The sequence below is a fragment of the Nematostella vectensis genome, chromosome 13, assembly GCF_932526225.1.
Source record: "Nematostella vectensis chromosome 13, jaNemVect1.1, whole genome shotgun sequence".
Classification (NCBI taxonomy): domain Eukaryota; kingdom Metazoa; phylum Cnidaria; class Anthozoa; order Actiniaria; family Edwardsiidae; genus Nematostella; species Nematostella vectensis.
The window spans coordinates 5,334,322-5,348,000 of NC_064046.1; the positions used below are offsets into that span (position 1 = coordinate 5,334,322).

General features: G+C 44.1%; 4 non-coding genes across 4 annotated transcripts; all 4 read left to right on the forward strand.

Moving 5' to 3' along the window:
* Positions 1-2,878: 2,878 nt before the first annotated feature.
* Positions 2,879-2,951, forward strand: Trnar-acg. The gene has a single exon. It is a non-coding gene; the product is annotated as a tRNA-Arg (tRNA).
* Positions 2,952-7,916: 4,965 nt separating this feature from the next.
* On the forward strand, positions 7,917-7,989 carry Trnar-acg. Its single transcript has one exon. It is a non-coding gene; the product is annotated as a tRNA-Arg (tRNA).
* Positions 7,990-12,001: 4,012 nt separating this feature from the next.
* Positions 12,002-12,074, forward strand: Trnar-acg. Its single transcript has one exon. It is a non-coding gene; the product is annotated as a tRNA-Arg (tRNA).
* A 1,455-nt stretch (positions 12,075-13,529) lies between these two features.
* On the forward strand, positions 13,530-13,602 carry Trnar-acg. The gene has a single exon. It is a non-coding gene; the product is annotated as a tRNA-Arg (tRNA).
* The last annotated feature ends 77 nt before the right edge of the window (positions 13,603-13,679 follow it).

Sequence of the window (13,679 nt, forward strand, 5' to 3'; positions counted from 1 at the left end):
AAAATCGCAATACTACGTCAACGTCGGACTTCTGGCCCAATGGATAAGGCGCCTGACCACGGATCAGGAGATTCCAGGTTCGAGTCCTGGCAGGGTAGCTGATTTTTGCCTCCTTCTTTTGAATCGGCGAATTGCGTCTGCCGACGTATATTACTAAGTTCGAAATACTACGTCAAAATCGGCCTTGTTGCCTAATGGATAAGGCGCCTGACTACGGATCAGGAGATTCTAGGTTCGATTCCTGGCAGGATCGGTGATTTTTGCTTCCTTCTTCTTAATCGTGATAATTTTGTTTGCTCTTCGTCTTTTCTATGATGTAGTGTATAATTTTCCTTATTCGAGTCCCGGCAGGGTCCCTGTCTTTGCATAATATATGATGTCAACGCTATTTGTTTCACGCGAGGTGATTTACTTATTCCAAAATTACAACATTAATCTCAGCCCTGTGGCCCAATATAAACGACGCCTGACTACGGATCAGGAGATTCCGTAACATCAGCCCTATGGCCCAATGGATAAGTCCCCTGAATAGGGATCAGGAGATTCGAGGTTAGAGTCCTGGCAGGGTCTCTGATTTTTGCTTCCTTCTTTTCTATCCTGATCCTTGGCATAATAATTTTACTCCTGGCGATTTGCGTCTGGCAATGTGACGTACTAAGTTCGAGATACTACTTTAACGTCGGCCTTGTGGCCCAATGGATAAGGCGCCTGACTACGGATCAGCAGATTCCAGGTTCGAGTCCTGGCAGGGTCGCTGGTTTTGCCTCGATTTTTTCTTATAGTGATTATTTCGATTTCTGTTAGTCTTTTCTATGATGTAAAGTATAATTTTTCAGGTTAAAGTGCTGGTAGGGTCGCCGTCTTTGTATAATATTTTGGGCTATTTGCTACGGGCAATGTGACGTACTAATTACAAGTTTACAACAGTAACCTCGGCCCTGTGGCCCAATGGATAAGTGGCCTTACTACGGATCAGGAGATTCAAAGTTAGAGTCCTGGCAGGGTCTCTGATTTTTGCTTCCTTCTTTTCTATCCTGATCCTTGGCATAATAATTTTACTTCCGCCTGACTACGGATCAGGAGATTCCAGGTTCGAGTCCTGGCAGGGTATCTGATTTTTGCTTCCTTCTTTTCTATCCTGATCCTTGGCATAATAATTTTACTTCCGCCTGACTACGGATCAGGAGATTCCAGGTTCGAGTCCTGGCAGGGTCGCTGATTTTTGCCTCGATTTTTTTCTTAGTGGCCTGACTACGGATCAGGAGATTCGAGGTTAGAGTCCTGACAGGGTCTCTGATTTTTACTTCCTTCTTTTCTATACTGATCCTTGTTATAAAATTTTACTCCTAGCTATTTGCGTCTGCCAATGGGACGTACTAAGTTCGAGAATTTACTTCAACGTCGGCCTTGTGGCCCAATGGATAAGTCGCCTGACAACGGATCAGGAGATTCCAGGTTCGACTCCTGGCAGGGTCGCTGATTTTTGACTAGTTCTTTTGAATCGGCGATTTGCGTCTGCCAACGTGATGTACTAAGTTCGAAATTTTACGTCAACGTCGGACTTCTGGCCCAATGGATAAGGCGCCTGACGACGGATCAGGAGATTCCAGGTTCGAGTCCTGACAGGGTAGCTGATTTTTGCCTCCTTCTTTTGAATCGGCGAATTGCGTCTGCCAACGTAATTTACTAAGTTCGAAATACTACGTCAACATCGGCGTTGTGGCCCAATGGATAAGGCGCCTCACTACGGATTAGGAGATTCTAGGTTTGAGTCCTGACAGGAATTCTAATTTTTGCTTCCTTCTTCTTAATCGTGATAATTTTGTTAGCTGTTCGTTTTTTCTATGATGTAGTGTATAATTTTTCTTGTTCGAATCCCGGCAGGGTCCCTGTCTTTGCATAATATTTGATGTCAACGCTATTTGTTTCACGCGAGGTGATTTACTTATTCCAAAATTACAACATTAATTCCAGCCCTGTGGCCCAATATATACGACGCCTGACTACGGATCAGGAGATTCCGTAACATCAGCCCTATTCCCCAATGAATAAGTCGCCTGATTAGGGATCAGGAGATTCGAGGTTAGTGTCCTGGCAGGGTCGCTGATTTTTGCCTCCTTCTTTTGAATCGGCGAATTGCGTCTGCCAACGTAATTTACTAAGTTCGAAATACTACGTCAACATCGGCCTTGTTGCCCAATGGATATGGCGCCTGAATAGGGATTAGGAGCTTCGAGGTTAGAGTCCTGGCAGGGTCTCTGATTTTTTCTTCCTTCTTTTCTATCCTGATCCTTGGCATAATAATTTTACTCCTGGCGATTTGCTGGCAATGTGACGTACTATGTTCGAGATACTACTTTAACGTCGGCCTTGTGGCCCAATGGATAAGGCGCCTGACTACGGATCAGGAGATTACAGATTCGAGTTCTAGCAGGGTCGCTGGTTTTGCCTCAATTTTTTCTTATAGTGATTATTTCGATTTCTGTTAGTCTTTTCTATTATGTAAAGTATAATTTTTCAGGTTAAAGTGCTGGTAGGGTCGCCGTCTTTGTATAATATTTTGGGCTATTTGCTACGGGCAATGTGACGTACTAATTACAAGTTTACAACAGTACCCTCGGCCCTGTGGCCCAACGGATAAGTGGCCTTACTACGGATCAGGAGATTCGAGGTTAGAGTCCTGGCAGGGTCTCTGATTTTTGCTTCCTTCTTTTCTATCCTGATCCTTGGCATAATAATTTTACTTCCGCCTGACTAAGGATCAGGAGATTCCAGGTTCGAGTCCTGGCAGGGTCGCTGCTTTTTTACTCGTTCTTTTGAATCGGCGATTTGCGTCTGGCAATGTGACGTACTAAGTTCGAGATACTACTTTAACGTCGACCTTGTGGCCCAATGGATAAGGCGCCTGACTACGGATCAGGAGATTCCAGGTTCGAGTCCTGGCAGGGTCGCTGGTTTTGCCTCGATTTTTTCTTATAGTGATTATTTCGATTTCTGTTAGTCTTTTCTATGATGTAAAGTATAATTTTTCAGGTTAAAGTGCTGGTAGGGTCGCCTTCTTTGTATAATATTTTGGGCTATTTGCTACGGGCAATCTGACGTACTAATTACAAGTTTACAACAGTAACCTCGGCCCTGTGGCCCAATGGATAAGTGGCCTTACTACGGATCAGGAGATTCGAGGTTAGAGTCCTGGCAGGGTCTCTGATTTTTGCTTCCTTCTTTTCTATCCTGATCCTTGGCATAATAATTTTACTTCCGCCTGACTACGGATCAGGAGATTCCAGGTTCGAGTCCTGGCAGGGACGCTGATTTTTGCCTCGATTTTTTCTTAGTGGCCTGACTACGGATCAGGAGATTCGAGGTTAGAGTCCTGGCAGGGTCTCTGATTTTTACTTCCTTCTTTTGGATACTGATCCTTGGCATAAAAATTTTACTCCTGGCGATTTGCGTCTGCCAATGGGACGTACTAAGTTCGAGAATTTACTTCAACGTTGGCCTTGAGGCCCAATGGAAAGGGCGCCTGACTACGGATCAGGAGATTCCAGGTTTGAGTCCTGCCAGGGTCGCTGATTTTTGCCTCGTGTTTTTTTTCTTATAGTTATTATTTCGATTATTTTGAGTCGTTCTTTTGAATCGGCGATTTGCGTCTGCCAATGTGATGTACTAAGTTCGAAATACTACGTCAACGTCGGCCTTGTGGCCCAATGGATAAGGTGCCTGACTACGGATCAGGAGATTCGAGGTTAGAGTCCTGGCAGGGTCTCTGATTTTTTCTTCCTTCTTTTTGATCGTGATAATTTTGTTTCTGTTCGTCTTTTCTATGTTGTAGTGAATAATTTTCCTTGTTCGAATCCCGGCAGGGTCCCTGTCTTTGCATAATATTTGATGTCAACGCTATTTGTTTCACGCGAGGTGATTTACTTATTCCAAAATTACAACATTTACCTCATCCCTGTGGCCCAATATATACGACGCCTGACTACAGATCAGGAGATTCCAGGTTCCAGTCCTGGCAGGGTCGCTGATTTTTGCCTACTTCTTTTGAATCGGCGAATTGCGTCTGCCAACGTACATTACTAAGTTCGAAATACTACGTCAACATCGGCCTTGTTGCCGAATGGATAAGGCGCCTGAATAGGGATCAGGAGCTTCGAGGTTAGAGTCCTGGCAGGGTCTCTGATTTTTTCTTCCTTCTTTTCTATCCTGATCCTTGGCATAATAATTTTACTCCTGGCGATTTGCGTCTGGCAATGTGACGTACTAAGTTCGAGATACTACTTTAACGTCGGCCTTGTGGCCCAATGGATAAGGCGCCTGACTACGGATCAGGAGATTCCAGGTTCGAGTCCTAGCAGGGTTGCTGGTTTTGCCTCGATTTTTTCTTATAGTGATTATTTCGATTTCTGTTAGTCTTTTCTATGATGTAAAGTATAATTTTTCAGGTTAAAGTGCTGGTAGGGTCGCCGTCTTTGTATAATATTTTGGGCTATTTGCTACGGGGAATGTGACGTACTAATTACAAGTTTACAACAGTAACCTCGGCCCTGTGGCCCAATGGATAAGTGGCCTTACTACGGATCAAGAGATTCGAGGTTAGAGTCCTGGCAGTGTCTATGATTTTTGCTTCCTTCTTTTCTATCCTTATCCTTGGCATAATAATTTTACTTCCGCCTGACTACGGATCAGGAGATTCCAGGTTCGAGTCCTGGCAGGGTCGCTGATTTTTGCCTCGATTTTTTCTTAGTGGCCTGACTACGGATCAGGAGATTCGAGGTTAGAGTGCTGGCAGGGTCTCTGATTTTTACTTCCTTCTTTTCTATACTGATCCTTGGCATAAAAATGTTACTCCTGGCGATTTGCGTCTGCCAATGGGACGTACTAAGTTCGAGAATTTACTTCAACGTCGGCCTTGTGGCCCAATGGATAAGGCGCCTGACTACGGATCAGGAAATTAAAGGTTCGAGTCCTGGCAGGGTCGCTGATTTTTGCCTCCTTCTTTTGAATCGGCGAATTGCGTCTGCCAACGTAATGTACTAAAATCGCAATACTACGTCAACGTCGGACTTCTGGCCCAATGGATAAGGCGCCTGACCACGGATCAGGAGATTCCAGGTTCGAGTCCTGGCAGGGTCGCTGATTTTTGCCTCCTTCTTTTGAATCGGCGAATTGCGTCTGCCAACGTATATTACTAAGTTCGAAATACTACGTCAAAATCGGCCTTGTTGCCCAATGGATAAGGCGCCTGACTACGGATCAAAAGATTCTAGGTTCGATTCCTGGCAGGATCGGTGATTTTTGCTTCCTTCTTCTTAATCGTGATAATTTTGTTTGCTCTTCGTCTTTTCTATGATGTAGTGTATAATTTTCCTTATTCGAGTCCCGGCAGGGTCCCTGTCTTTGCATAATATATGATGTCAACGCTATTTGTTTCACGCGAGGTGATTTACTTATTCCAAAATTACAACATTAATCTCAGCCCTGTGGCCCAATATAAACGACGCCTGACTACGGATCAGGAGATTCCGTAACATCAGCCCTATGGCCCAATGGATAAGTCCCCTGAATAGGGATCAGGAGATTCGAGGTTAGAGTCCTGGCAGGGTCTCTGATTTTTGCTTCCTTCTTTTCTATCCTGATCCTTGGCATAATAATTTTACTCCTGGCGATTTGCGTCTGGCAATGTGACGTACTAAGTTCGAGATACTACTTTAACGTCGGCCTTGTGGCCCAATGGATAAGGCGCCTGACTACGGATCAGCAGATTCCAGGTTCGAGTCCTGGCAGGGTCGCTGGTTTTGCCTCGATTTTTTCTTATAGTGATTATTTCGATTTCTGTTAGTCTTTTCTATGATGTAAAGTATAATTTTTCAGGTTAAAGTGCTGGTAGGGTCGCCGTCTTTGTATAATATTTTGGGCTATTTGCTACGGGCAATGTGACGTACTAATTACAAGTTTACAACAGTAACCTCGGCCCTGTGGCCCAATGGATAAGTGGCCTTACTACGGATCAGGAGATTCGAGGTTAGAGTCCTGGCAGGGTCTCTGATTTTTGCTTCCTTCTTTTCTATCCTGATCCTTGGCATAATAATTTTACTTCCGCCTGACTACGGATCAGGAGATTCCAGGTTCGAGTCCTGGCAGGGTATCTGATTTTTGCTTCCTTCTTTTCTATCCTGATCCTTGGCATAATAATTTTACTTCCGCCTGAGTACGGATCAGGAGATTCCAGGTTCGAGTCCTGGCAGGGTCGCTGATTTTTGCCTCGATTTTTTTCTTAGTGGCCTGACTACGGATCAGGAGATTCCAGGTTAGAGTCCTGACAGGGTCTCTGATTTTTACTTCCTTCTTTTCTATACTGATCCTTGTTATAAAATTTTACTCCTAGCTATTTGCGTCTGCCAATGGGACGTACTAAGTTCAAGAATTTACTTCAACGTCGGCCTTGTGGCCCAATGGATAAGTCGCCTGACAACGGATCAGGAGATTCCAGGTTCGACTCCTGGCAGGGTCGCTGATTTTTGACTTGTTCGTTTGAATCGGCGATTTGCGTCTGCCAACGTGATGTACTAAGTTCGAAATTTTACGTCAACGTCGGACTTCTGGCCCAATGGATAAGGCGCCTGACGACGGATCAGGAGATTCCAGGTTCGAGTCCTGACAGGGTAGCTGATTTTTGCCTCCTTCTTTTGAATCGGCGAATTGCGTCTGCCAACGTAATTTACTAAGTTCGAAATACTACGTCAACATCGGCGTTGTGGCCCAATGGATAAGGCGCCTCACTACGGATTAGGAGATTCTAGGTTTGAGTCCTGACAGGATTGCTAATTTTTGCTTCCTTCTTCTTAATCGTGATAATTTTGTTAGCTGTTCGTTTTTTCTATGATGTAGTGTATAATTTTTCTTGTTCGAATCCCGGCAGGGTCCCTGTCTTTGCATAATATTTGATGTCAACGCTATTTGTTTCACGCGAGGTGATTTACTTATTCCAAAATTACAACATTAATTCCAGCCCTGTGGCCCAATATATACGACGCCTGACTACGGATCAGGAGATTCCGTAACATCAGCCCTATTCCCCAATGAATAAGTCGCCTGATTAGGGATCAGGAGATTCGAGGTTAGTGTCCTGGCAGGGTCGCTGATTTTTGCCTCCTTCTTTTGAATCGGCGAATTGCGTCTGCCAACGTAATTTACTAAGTTCGAAATACTACGTCAACATCGGCCTTGTTGCCCAATGGATATGGCGCCTGAATAGGGATTAGGAGCTTCGAGGTTAGAGTCCTGGCAGGGTCTCTGATTTTTTCTTCCTTCTTTTCTATCCTGATCCTTGGCATAATAATTTTACTCCTGGCGATTTGCTGGCAATGTGACGTACTAAGTTCGAGATACTACTTTAACGTCGGCCTTGTGGCCCAATGGATAAGGCGCCTGACTACGGATCAGGAGATTACAGATTCGAGTTCTAGCAGGGTCGCTGGTTTTGCCTCGATTTTTTCTTATAGTGATTATTTCGATTTCTGTTAGTCTTTTCTATTATGTAAAGTATAATTTTTCAGGTTAAAGTGCTGGTAGGGTCGCCGTCTTTGTATAATATTTTGGGCTATTTGCTACGGGCAATGTGACGTACTAATTACAAGTTTACAACAGTACCCTCGGCCCTGTGGCCCAATGGATAAGTGGCCTTACTACGGATCAGGAGATTCGAGGTTAGAGTCCTGGCAGGGTCTCTGATTTTTGCTTCCTTCTTTTCTATCCTGATCCTTGGCATAATAATTTTACTTCCGCCTGACTAAGGATCAGGAGATTCCAGGTTCGAGTCCTGGCAGGGTCGCTGCTTTTTTACTAGTTCTTTTGAATCGGCGATTTGCGTCTGGCAATGTGACGTACTAAGTTCGAGATACTACTTTAACGTCGACCTTGTGGCCCAATGGATAAGGCGCCTGACTACGGATCAGGAGATTCCAGGTTCGAGTCCTGGCAGGGTCGCTGGTTTTGCCTCGATTTTTTCTTATAGTGATTATTTCGATTTCTGTTAGTCTTTTCTATGATGTAAAGTATAATTTTTCAGGTTAAAGTGCTGGTAGGGTCGCCTTCTTTGTATAATATTTTGGGCTATTTGCTACGGGCAATCTGACGTACTAATTACAAGTTTACAACAGTAACCTCGGCCCTGTGGCCCAATGGATAAGTGGCCTTACTACGGATCAGGAGATTCGAGGTTAGAGTCCTGGCAGGGTCTCTGATTTTTGCTTCCTTCTTTTCTATCCTGATCCTTGGCATAATAATTTTACTTCCGCCTGACTACGGATCAGGAGATTCCAGGTTCGAGTCCTGGCAGGGTCGCTGATTTTTGCCTCGATTTTTTCTTAGTGGCCTGACTACGGATCAGGAGATTCGAGGTTAGAGTCCTGGCAGGGTCTCTGATTTTTACTTCCTTCTTTTGGATACTGATCCTTGGCATAAAAATTTTACTCCTGGCGATTTGCGTCTGCCAATGGTACGTACTAAGTTCGAGAATTTACTTCAACGTTGGCCTTGAGGCCCAATGGAAAGGGCGCCTGACTACGGATCAGGAGATTCCAGGTTTGAGTCCTGCCAGGGTCGCTGATTTTTGCCTCGTGTTTTTTTTCTTATAGTTATTATTTCGATTATTTTGAGTCGTTCTTTTGAATCGGCGATTTGCGTCTGCCAATGTGATGTACTAAGTTCAAAATACTACGTCAACGTCGGCCTTGTGGCCCAATGGATAAGGTGCCTGACTACGGATCAGGAGATTCGAGGTTAGAGTCCTGGCAGGGTCTCTGATTTTTTCTTCCTTCTTTTTGATCGTGATAATTTTGTTTCTGTTCGTCTTTTCTATGTTGTAGTGAATAATTTTCCTTGTTCGAATCCCGGCAGGGTCCCTGTCTTTGCATAATATTTGATGTCAACGCTATTTGTTTCACGCGAGGTGATTTACTTATTCCAAAATTACAACATTTACCTCATCCCTGTGGCCCAATATATACGACGCCTGACTACAGATCAGGAGATTCCAGGTTCGAGTCCTGGCAAGGTAGCTGATTTTTGCCTACTTCTTTTGAATCGGCGAATTGCGTCTGCCAACGTACATTACTAAGTTCGAAATACTACGTCAACATCGGCCTTGTTGCCGAATGGATAAGGCGCCTGAATAGGGATCAGGAGCTTCGAGGTTAGAGTCCTGGCAGGGTCTCTGATTTTTTCTTCCTTCTTTTCTATTCTGATCCTTGGCATAATAATTTTACTCCTGGCGATTTGCGTCTGGCAATGTGACGTACTAAGTTCGAGATACTACTTTAACGTCGGCCTTGTGGCCCAATGGATAAGGCGCCTGACTACGGATCAGGAGATTCCAGTTCGAGTTTTTTCTATGATGTAGTGTATATTTTTCCTTGTTCGAATCCCGGCAGGGTCCCTGTCTTTGCATAATATTTGATGTCAACGCTATTTGTTTCACGCGAGGTGATTTACTTATTCCAAAATTACAACATTAATTCCAGCCCTGTGGCCCAATATATACGACGCCTGACTACGGATTTTTTTTTGCCTCCTTCTTTTGAATCGGCGAATTGCGCCTGCTAACGTACATTACTAAGTTCGAAATACTACATCAACATCGGCCTTGTTGCCCAATGGATAAGGCGCCTGACTACGGATCTGGAGATTCTAGGTTCGATGTCTGGCAGGATCGCTGATTTTTGCTTCCTTCTTCTTAATCGTGATAATTTTGTTTGCTGTTCGTCTTTTCAATGATGTAGTGTATAATTTTCCTTGTTCGAGTCCCGGCAGGGTCCCTGTCTTTGAAAAATATTTGATGTCAACGCGAGGTTATTTACTTATTCCAAAATTACAACATTAACCTCAGCCCTGTGGCCCAATATAAACGACGCCTGACTACGGATCAGGAGATTCCGTAACATCAGCCCTATGGCCCAATGGATAAGTCGCCTGAATAGGGATCAGGAGATTCGAAGTTAGAGTCCTGGCAGGGTCTCTTATTTTTTCTTCGTTCTTTTCTATCCTGATCCTTGGCATAATAATTTTACTCCTGGCGATTTGCGTTTGGCAATGTGACGTACTAAGTTCGGAATACTACGTCAACGTCGGCCTTGTGGCCCAATGGATAAGGTGCCTGACTACGGATCAGGAGATTCGAGGTTAGAGTCCTGGCAGGGTCTCTGATTTTTACTTCCTTCTTTTTGATCGTGATAATTTTGTTTGCTGTTCGTCTTTTCTATGATGTAGTGAATAATTTTCCTTGTTCGAATCCCGGCAGGGTACCTGTCTTTGCATAATATTTGATGTCAACGCTATTTGTTTCACGCGAGGTGATTTACTTATTCCAAAATTACAACATTTACCTCATCCCTGTGGCCCAATATATACGACGCCTGACTACAGATCAGGAGATTCCAGGTTCCAGTCCTGGCAGGGTCGCTGATTTTTGCCTCCTTCTTTTGAATCGGCGAATTGCGTCTGCCAACGTAATTTACTAAGTTCGAAATACTACGTCAACATCGGCCTTGTTGCCCAATGGATAAGGCGCCTGAATAGGGATTAGGAGCTTCGAGGTTAGAGTCCTGGCAGGGTCTCTGATTTTTTCTTCCTTCTTTTCTATCCTGATCCTTGGCATAATAATTTTACTCCTGGCGATTTGCGTCTGGCAATGTGACGTACTAAGTTCGAGATACTACTTTAACGTCGGCCTTGTGGCCCAATGGATAAGGCGCCTGACTACGGATCAGGAGATTCCAGGTTCGAGTCCTAGCAGGGTTACTGGTTTTGCCTCGATTTTTTCTTATAGTGATTATTTCGATTTCTGTTAGTCTTTTCTATGATGTAAAGTATAATTTTTAAGGTTAAAGTGCTGGTAGGGTCGCCGTCTTTGTATAATATTTTGGGCTATTTGCTACGGGGAATGTGACGTACTAATTACAAGTTTACAACAGTAACCTCGGCCCTGTGGCCCAATGGATAAGTGGCCTTACTACGGATCAAGAGATTCGAGGTTAGAGTCCTGGCAGTGTCTATGATTTTTGCTTCCTTCTTTTCTATCCTTATCCTTGGCATAATAATTTTACTTCCGCCTGACTACGGATCAGGAGATTCCAGGTTCGAGTCCTGGCAGGGTCGCTGATTTTTGCCTCGATTTTTTCTTAGTGGCCTGACTACGGATCAGGAGATTCGAGGTTAGAGTGCTGGCAGGGTCTCTGATTTTTACTTCCTTCTTTTCTATACTGATCCTTGGCATAAAAATGTTACTCCTGGCGATTTGCGTCTGCCAATGGGACGTACTAAGTTCGAGAATTTACTTCCACGTCGGCCTTGTGGCCCAATGGATAAGGCGCCTGACTACGGATCAGGAAATTAAAGGTTCGAGTCCTGGCAGGGTCGCTGATTTTTGCCTCCTTCTTTTGAATCGGCGAATTGCGTCTGCCAACGTAATTTTCTAAGTTCGAAATACTACGTCAACATCTGCCTTGTGGCCCAATGGATAACTCGCCTGACTACGGATTAGGAGATTCTAGGTTTGAGTCCTGACAGGATTGCTAATTTTTGCTTCCTTCTTCTTAATCGTGATAATTTTGTTAGCTGTTCGTTTTTTCTATGATGTAGTGTATAATTTTCCTTATTCGAGTCCCGGGAGGGTCCCTGTCTTTGCATAATATTTGATGTCAACGCTATTTGTTTCACGCGAGGTGATTTACTTATTCCAAAATTACAACATTAACCTCAGCCCTGTGGCGCAATATAAACGACGCCTGACTACGGATCAGGAGATTCCGTAACATCAGCCCTATGGCCCAATGGATAAGTCGCCTGAATAGGGATCAGGAGATTCGAGGTTAGAGTCCTGGCAGGGTCTCTGATTTTTTCTTCCTTCTTTTCTATCCTGATCCTTGGCATAATAATTTTACTCCTGGCGATTTGCGTCTGGCAATGTGACGTACTAAGTTCGAGATACTACTTAAACGTCGGCCTTGTGGCCCAATGGATAAGGCGCCTGACTACGGATCAGGAGATTCCAGGTTCGAGTCCTGGCAGGGTCGCTGGTTTTGACTCGATTTTTTCTTATAGTGATTATCTCGATTTCTGTTAGTCTTTTCTATGATGTAAATTATAATTTTTCAGGTTAAAGTGCTGGTAGGGTCGCCGTCTTTGTATAATATTTTGGGCTATTTGCTACGGGCAATGTGACGTACTAATTACAAGTTTACAACAGTAACCTCGGCCCTGTGGCCCAATGGATAAGTGGCCTTACTACGGATCAGGAGATTCGAGGTTAGAGTCCTGGCAGGGTCTCTGATTTTTGCTTCATTCTTTTCTATCCTGATCCTTGGCATAATAATTTTACTTCTGGCGATTTGCGTCTGGCAATGTGACGTACTAAGTTAGAGATACTACTTTAACGTCGGCCTTGTGGCCCAATGGATAAGGCGCCTGACTACGGATCAGGAGATTCCAGTTCGAGTTTTTTCTATGATGTAGTGTATATTTTTCCTAGTTCGAATCCCGGCAGGGTCCCTGTCTTTGCATAATATTTGATGTCAACGCTATTTGTTTCACGCGAGGTGATTTACTTATTCCAAAATTACAACATTAATTCCAGCCCTGTGGCCCAATATATACGACGCCTGACTACGGATCAGGAGATTCCGTAACATCAGCTCTATGGCCCAATGGATAAGTCGCCTGATTAGGGATCAGGAGATTCGAGGTTAGAGTCCTGGCAGGGTCTCTGATTTTTGCTTCCTTCTTTTCTATCCTGATCCTTGGCATAATAATTTTACTCCTGGCGATTTGCGTCTCGCAATGTGCGTACTAAGTTCGAAACACTACATCAACGTCGACCTTGTGGCCCAATGGATAAGGCGCTTGACTACGGATCAGGAGATTCCAGGTTCGAGTCCTGGCAGGGTCGCTGATTTTTGCCTCCTTCTTTTGAATCGGCGAATTGCGTCTGCCAACGTAATTTACTAAGTTCGAAATACTACGTCAACATCGGCCTTGTGGCCCAATGGATAAGGCGCCTGACTACGGATCAGGAGATTCTAGGTTTGAGTCCTGACAGGATTGCTAATTTTTGCTTCCTTCTTCTTAATCGTGATAATTTTGTTAGCTGTTCGTTTTTTCTATGATGTAGTGTATAATTTTCCTTATTCGAGTCCCAGGAGGGTCCCTGTCTTTGCATAATATTTGATGTCAACGCTATTTGTTTCACGCGAGGTGATTTACTTATTCCAAAATTACAACATTAACCTCAGCCCTGTGGCCCAATATAAACGACGCCTGACTACGGATCAGGAGATTCCGTAACATCAGCCCTATGGCCCAATGGATAAGTCGCCTGAATAGGGATCAGGAGATTCGAGGTTAGAGTCCTGGCAGGGTCTCTGATTTTTTCTTCCTTCTTTTCTATCCTGATCCTTGGCATAATAATTTTACTCCTGGCGATTTGCGTCTGGCAATGTGACGTACTAAGTTCGAGATACTACTTTAACGTCGGCCTTGTGGCCAAATGGATAAGGCGCCTGACTACGGATCAGGAGATTCCAGGTTCGAGTCCTGGCAGGGTCGCTGGTTTTGCCTCGATTTTTTCTTATAGTGATTATTTCGATTTCTGTTAGTCTTTTCTATGATGTAAAGTATAATTT